Here is an 8628-nt window from a genome sequence, read left to right on the forward strand (position 1 = left end):
AAGTATTATGTGAATTGTGTGTATTTATGTGCTTATTATTTAATTATAAATGTATAATTAATAAAGAATAAAAACAAGCGTCAAAATTAAAGTGTGAGATAAGCACTATATCTTTAAATAAAGTTGTAGTGGTCGAAACAAGGATTTCGGAGGATATAAAGAACACTGAAATCCGAGTTATAACAAAGAAGTTATGACCTGTTGAAGTTTCGCGACGGAACCGGCACGATACCGGGAAGCGTAAATAGTGAATTTACGATAGAGCGAGATTTAGCCTTAGCAATCTAAACGAAAGTCGTAGAATACGTTAAACCGAGAGCGTCCATAAAAAGAACGCCCAAATCTGACTTCGTATGAAGAAGTTATGATTTTTCGAAGTCTCAGATTAGCAGTGTACAACCCGAAATTCGAATATTAGATCGAGCGGTTTTTAGCCGACACGACCTAAACGAGAATCGAAGATCTCGTTAAGAGTAGCGTAACGAGAAAAAGATGGACGAAAACGGATATCGGATGAAAAAGTTATGAGAATTTAACGGACTAATCATGTCCCGGCCTGTTAATAATGTAACTTTTTAAATAAAGTCAAAATTAGCCGACGGAGTCTAAACGAAAGTTGTAGAGTACGTTCCCACCTTCGCGTGGATATAAATAACGTCGAAAAAGGAGCTCGTACGCGAAAGTTACGAATTTTTAAAGTTGAAGCATGAAATTGCGAAGTCTGTTGCTAAATCGATGACGTGGCAGCACCACAACCGTCCGATGATGGTCTCAGAAGTCGCTTCGGATTGCGACACGTCACCCCTCGCATTACGCCCAGCATCCAAGCTCGGAACACGCCGCGTACGAAGAACCATCCTCGGTCTACAAGCCTCCACGTCGCTCCACCGAAGTCGCGCCACCTGTGACCTTATCCGAACTACTCCCCGCGTAGTGTTGCTGTACGCCCAGCGTACGACCGAGGGCTCGCACCTATAAATAGGCTACAAGGGTTGCCGAAGAAAAACACACAAAAACCCTTCTCTCTCTAAAATCTTTCTCTCTCTAAGGTTCCAAATCACCCCTAAACCCTAGGAAAAATCCCCTAGCACCCTAAGGAAGCCTAAGGCTCCCGGAGTCCCGAGAAAAAGTGTCTTTCGGTTTCGAAACGCTGCTCCAAATAAAGCCCGGTTTTCTTTAAAATCCGCTGTTTTATCGAGGGAAAATTGTTTTGAGAGTATCGAAGCGTTGTCCGAGTGCCGAGTTACTACCTTTCAAGTGAGTGCATAGTTACTTTTAGTTTACACATAGATATGAAGTATTTATATAAATTACGTGTTGTGTGTGCATATTATATGTATACTTGCTATCTATGCTGGATGAACAATTTTATACACATTTTAAATAATTTAGACTGTATATGTATTTTATATCTACAAAATGTGTTGGGTAGAACATGAGTAGATGTAATAGTTGTGTGATAAAATAAAATAATGAGAGACCTCGTTATAGATGTTATTGATGATCCAGTCATCTAGCGGAGTATAGATGACGACCACGGACTATTCTAGACAGTCCAGTGGAACACTAGCAGGCTCGCAACCTGTAGGTGTTTATTTGAACTGTGTGCTCACCAGGTGTAATCCATCCCCCACATGGTTGCCTTAAGGACATTTATTGCTGAGGAATCCCCTTAGCAGTAGTGTCCACCCCGATGATAGTCCTTAGATTAGGTCCCTTGTGTTAGATGTTTTAGGGACGTAAAGTGAGGATAACGGGAACGGGTAATCGGGTTTGTTTGGTTTGATAAAGTTAATAAACTTATTTATTGAGGGTTGAAAACCCTATGTGCTCACCAGGCTCCCAAGCCTGACCCACTCAGTTTCTTGTATTACAGGTAGTGGCGCATGACCATAGATGTGATGTCTTGGGATGAGAGATTAATGGATTTTAGGCCTGTAAATACAGAATAATGTAGTAAGGCCTATGTTGTATTGTTTATGCTTATGATCTGTATCGAACATGACATCCCGAGTCTTTTTAATGAAATACATTTTTACAGAAATGTTGTTGATAAATCTTTATCATATTTTGTTTTGGGACAAATTCCGCAACACTTTTATTTATTTTTAAACAAAGCATAAACAAAATCGGTCTTTTCTAGCCGTGAAAATGGAGATGTCACATGTTCATATGAGTTGCTTAGATTAATAGAAAAGTTAATTGATTTTGTAGTTTTCAATCCATTTTAATCTAAGAGTTGATTCTAAAATGTGTTTGTGTAACTTGTCCTCAAGTTACATGAAATGTCACATTTAAGTTTCTTAAAACTCATAAAAGTTGGCAAAGGTTACAAAAATGAAGAGTCTTGTTCTCATTAAATAGTTTTATGACTCCATAACTTGTCCTCAAGTTATGGAGGTTCAAGAGTCACTTCATTAAGTAATAAAAATGTGTAACCTTAATTAATTCCATAAGTTACAAAATAAAGAAAAGTTACATTCTTTTATTAGTTTAAAGTCTTCCATAACTTGAAGAGTTTTTTAATTAAACTAGTTTAAACACATAAGTTATGGAATAATTAGTTTTGAATAGTTTCAAAACTTGCCCTCAAGTTGTGGAATTTGAAAAGTTTTCACTTATGAATACTTTAATTCCAAGTTAGCCCTTAGAATTTTAAAAGTTAAAATTCAACCCTTATACTTTATAATATTATAAGTTAATAATATTTATATATATGTATAAGAGTAAAGCCAGTCTTACCGTTAGTAGGCCTCATTCATGAAGCCGGTCTATAAGGAGGGTATAAGGTTACTGCCAATAAAATGGTAGTTTAATGGGTGTCCACTCTCACCCACCGCTTCCTTGACTGGTGGAGGGTCGTTAGCCGAACGGGTAGGACAAGGATGAGAATTCTCCCTTCATTAAAAGTATTAATGATAAATACTAAGTAACTAAACTCTTATAAATACCCAATCTTAGTTACTTAGGAAAATGTGAATAAGGTGCTAATCCATGAAATTACACTTTGCACCTTTGTTAAGTCGTTAGTGGAGCGTGTGTGGTTAACCGGCACACTAACATGGGACTGACAATGTGTGGCAAAGGGTGACTTAAGTTTTATCATAGATCGATGGAGCGTGTATGGTTAACCGGCATATCGATTAGGTGATAAAATTAAGGGTACCAGGTCAATTTGCATGGTTATTCACACCTTGTTTGTGATCCTCGGCATCCCAGTCACAAATTTGAGAGGGCACAATCGAGATTCAAACATGCCATTGAAAGTTCAAGGTATCTCAAAAGATCTAGGAGTTTCAAATCCAATTAAAACTTAATTATACATTTCGTTTATCTTGGTGGAAATTGGTGAATCGTCATTCACCTACCTTCAAATATTTTATAGCTTGGATTACGGCATCCCTCTTCCAAGTTATAAAATAGTTTGTATGGTCCTAGCCTTAATATTTCATATTGGGTGTTATATTAAGGACTTTTAATCAACTATCTTGAATATCTCCCAAAAGATGTCTAGTTCAGACATTTATGATCCTCCCAAATCTCTTGGAACTTCACTTCCTCCACCTCCTCCAATTATTCTCCCTATCCCACAAGTTCAAGGTCACTCAAGCCCTATTAGCAAGGCAAGGTCTAGGTGTGCTCACATCTTGGAGATGAAGTCACATACTGACAAGCCGGGAGAGTTGGGTGTCAAAGTCTTGAGAAAGTTGGATGTCCAATCACTTTCTAAGTCACATAGTGAGTTCCTTTGGGACTCCTATGAAAAAGACTATGACAAGACCCTTAATGATCTTATCTAGTTGCTTGGTGCTACTGAATCAACAATGATTTAGTGGGCTAGTAAAGCAAATTTGCTAAGATCAACTTCCAAAAACTTTATGGACATTGACAATGATGACACTGGAAATCCAGAAAAAGCATTATTTTTCCAATGGAAAGGGTTCGGCCACAATCAACTCGGTTGACCAAATGGTAACGGGAAATGCTAAGTCTGTGATAGTCCCATGTACCATTACGAAAGCGTCCATATGTTAAATTGACAAAGGAAGGGGCATTGATTGCAAAGTTGCCAAATTTACCTAAGGATGTTAAAGTCAATAACTTTGACTCTACTTTAGGTAAAGTCCATTGTCTAACTCTGTTAAGCTCCTATTTGGAGATTCTATTACATGATGTGACTGGGTCACCTGGTGATGTTATAAGAATCAAAGAAAGAGAGAAATCTTAAAGGAAGTATATGCTGATTCTGATCGCAAGATGGATTTCGATCGCATCAGAATTTTGAGTTGTTACTTAGGAGTTATGACACATTGCTTTGGAATATATAACAACAAGGTTTTCATTTGCACTGTAAGGATAAGTTTTCCGCAAAGTTTTAAAATAAAAGGAAAATATTTGATTTTATTTATTTTAAGGATCCTTACAATGGCATTTGTGAAAAAGTGTTGCTTATATGATTCCATTGATAACAATATTGGAAAAATGGATTTGATTCTTTCGTTTGTGGTAGTGTCTAAATTTACCAAATAAGGAAAGATTATCATCACCCAAGGTTTTAGTTGGATAGAAACTTGGAAATCATGCAAGTTGTATAGTATGATGAATGAGAACTTTTAGCTTTGGAAAATTAAGACTAGTCCCTTGTTCACATGTATATGTGAATCAAGTGAAGGACTAAGAGATCGAGTACACATTCTTGTGCACTGATCAAGTCCACCACAAAAGATCTATAAGATTATTCGTCATGATTTACTAAAGTTTAGTAAATATGGTTACACTTACAAGTTTAAGTGTAATTCTGATACATTGGAAAAATTTCGATGTATGGCAGAACGAATGAGAAGAATCAAATTAGGCAGAAGGATAAAAGTTTCTCAAATCTGAAAAGATGGGAGAGTATTTTATTATCATGTTTTAAGATCATCTTAATGATTATAATTCATCCTCTAAGTGCATTATGATAGTTAAGAAGATGAGTTATGAATTGTTGAAGTGGTTAAATCAAGAAGATGATTCATACTTCGTTCCAAAAACAATTCATAGAGTTATACTCTAAGATTGTAACTTGAGTGACATGTCTTAAAGAAGGTTTAAAACACTTGTCAAATGTAAGAGTAAAAGTTTTCTACTCTTGTACATTTGAAATTGGTTAGTTGTGATGTTTTTGATAAAACAAAGACCAACTAAGGCTAATTGTGTTAAGTGTCTGTCTTGATTAGAATCCACACTATCTCTTGAATATTTTGCAAGAAAGTCTTATATGTCAAGAGGACAGTGAGAGTCTTAAAGGTCTTGAAAGTCTCAAGAACTAATCATGAATAAAACCTAAAGTTCTTCACTAGCACACGACTTGAGGTTTATAACCTATTGTGTTGACATATTTTGTGCCCATTCCAGGTAAAGTTGGCTTTGCATATGAGTTCTTAGAGTTCTCAATTTGTTGCATAACAACTTGGAAGCAATGACAGACCCTTGGGCTGCTAGGTGACAAGAAGTTAAGATTGCACAAGTTCAATCCATAAGAGTTTGGATTTGTCACTAACCTTGTCTTGTGATTATGGTTTTGACAATTCACATGGATAAGAACACATACACCATTAAATCTAAGTGTCATAAGGTTTCTCTCCGATTCATGAAAATGATGGTGAGGAAACACTTTCACTAAGTAGATTTTAACTAGATAGCAATTGTGATATTTGCATTCTCAAAGTCGTTAGTGGAGCGTGTGTGGTTAACCGACACACTAACATGGACTTGTGAGAAGTGGCAAAGGTCTAAACAATTAAGAATATGATTACGGCATCCCTTTTCATAGTTCTTAAAATTTTTTAGACACACATGTGAGCTATCTAAGATAAGGTGTATGATATTGATAAAGTTTTATCAAAGCAATCTAGTATCAGAAATCTGAACTTTGGTAAGAAAGTCAATAAAGTATTATTTTTTAGAAGTTCAGCTGATTTCTGAGTACATGTCAAAGCTAGTGGGAACATAAGTGTTATGCTAATAATCATCATGTTAGTGGGAGCATGATAATTATGATAAAGGTTGCAAGTTAGCAATGTTAATTATAGAAAACAAAAGGTTTCAAATGGGAAAAAGTTGTTTTGCTATAATTAAGGGAGAGAAAATTATAATTCATCTCAAATCTATAAGCTTAGATCGTGAGATTTTAATCAAATTTAGTCAAGTATATATATGAATGTTATGTTAGAATGGCTCAACATAAGAAAATTTTGTATATGGGTCCATTATTTGCGTTCTAAAATTCGATTATGATTACGACATCCCTTTTCATAATCTGAATTATGAGAACTTGGCAAATTGAAATGGAAATATTATAGCAAAAGATTGGTTTAGTCTTTATGTGAGACATCATGAATCGTGTCCCATATGCTTCGGATATAGGATCAAATACATGTGCTATATTCATCCTTTCTAAAAGTTTCCAAATGCCTGGAGCATTAAGAAGGGAAAAGGTCTATAACTGGATATGACTAAAAGGATTAAGCAATTGTTGAGGACAATCTAAGGTTTACCAAAGATTGGTTGCTCAGGAACAGTTGAAGTATGGTGTTAATTTTGGAAGGACCATATTGACATATTCTGAAAAGATGCAACTTTTGTTCAGAAGTGATAGTCAAAATGGGAATATGGGAAGGTGGAAGTTATCTGTGTAAGATTAGGAAACTTAATGCAAGAAGAATGTTCAAAGGCAATGAACTTCGAATATGAGACTTCGGTTCCATGGAGTTGATCTCCATTGGAATACTCTGTAATGTTTTTTGACAAGTCTTTGTGACTTTTTTCATAATCATTACAAGAGAATCAATGCATATAAGTTTAGAATCTAACAGATTTCGGTAAATGGCATGAATTTGGAATTCCTGCATTTGACATAAGAATTCGGGACTGTGAAATTAGAATCATTGAAATTATGGTCAATTGATTTATTTCACAAAGTAAGGATCATAGACAAACATAGAGTGCATACTAGGTGTATAGCAATGCTATTGTTTAGAAAAACATAGTGTACATGCTTGGAGCATGGGACAACTATTGTTTTAATTCAAGAATAAAGTTGATAGCTGAAACAGTATGCAATGAATAATGTGTTATCATATGGTGATAAATAAAAGGTGTTTTATTTATGTTCATAAGTTCTGAGACCATATTGGATTCAATTATTCTTGTGTTTCATTTTGCATGTTTTGACTTCCAGAATAAGTAGGTCGTTCTTCCTGAATTACTAAGTTATTCAAACCATCCACAGTCGGTCATATGTTGGAAGTAGATATGAATCAAGAATGTCATGGGTTGGGCTTGTAGAGGTCTAAGATGTTGGACAAGGTGGTGCTACAACACGCATGAGTGCTCATAAGTTCTGAGTATGTGATTCAACCCGCGCTCATTGAAATCACTTCATGGATTTTATCACGAGTGATCATGAGACAATAATATCTTATATTCTTCAAACCTAGAGATATGAGTTGTTACTATGAGTTGGTTGTACATTGATTACATGAAAACGCATTGGTAACTCGATGTTATAAAACGTGTCTTTTTGTATGATTCAACAAGTAGTAGAACAAGCCATATGAGTCGAAGTTTATCCATTCCTTTTACCTTTGGGATAAAAGCGATATCTGTGGGCCCATCGATGATTTAAGGATGATACATGTGAGTGCTTGGCCAAGCCAGGACTGATTTGATTTGTTCAATCAGTCGGTCATCATGAATCGGAAATCGGAAACAACAGATGGACAGAGAGAATGATTATAATCCATGTCTCAGTCCATATGATATATAGAATGCAGGAATATATGATCACTTATCTAATGGACAAGTCATTGACAAAGGTTAGAGATCATCGGCAAGGTCAGAGTTCGACGGAAGCTTTTGAGAGCTACGATTGCCAGTCGGTTCTTGATGTTATACGCAATAATAGTTTTAGACTTATCCAAGTGGGAGACTATTGGATTAATGTCTAAGTCCATAACTATAATTGGTAAGACTTGACCCGACCCGACATGGTCCATTTGGGTTGAATGGCATCATGCATTTGGATAGACTAAAATGAGAGAAATAACACTTAAGGTTTATTAATATATTATAAGTTCTAATATATTAATAAGGTTATTTAATTAGTATTGATCAAGAATTAATTTGGAATCAATTAAGTGATCAAAAGGAGACTAATTAAATATATGGGTTGATTGTGTAAATCATTCATTCTTTTATATGTGGGCTTGTGATCCAAGATTCCTTATGTTGGACTAAGTCCATGGGGTGACCCATGGATACTCCATGGAGGTTAAAATCCATGGAGCATAAGGAATGGGTAAAGTCATGAGTTACATGGTGTAACCCTAATAGCCACCATATAAAAGAGTCCCATGGCTCAAGAAATCGTACACAAGTGTGTGAATATGAGGGCTAGACGATTTCAAGGAGTGGTACGTTTCTCTCAAGTCATTCCATGTGTATTTGGTGTTGTGTGAACCATTTGAGGTGTCACACTTGGGGCACTAGGCACTCAAGCTTCATGAAGACATTCTACATCAAAAAGGTATGCAATTCTAACTTGAAATATTCATACGAATCATTGTTATTATGCTAGTTAGGATG

Source organism: Lactuca serriola, chromosome 4, assembly GCF_051521515.1.
Source record: "Lactuca serriola cultivar US96UC23 chromosome 4, Lser_US96UC23_V15, whole genome shotgun sequence".
NCBI lineage: Eukaryota > Viridiplantae > Streptophyta > Magnoliopsida > Asterales > Asteraceae > Lactuca > Lactuca serriola.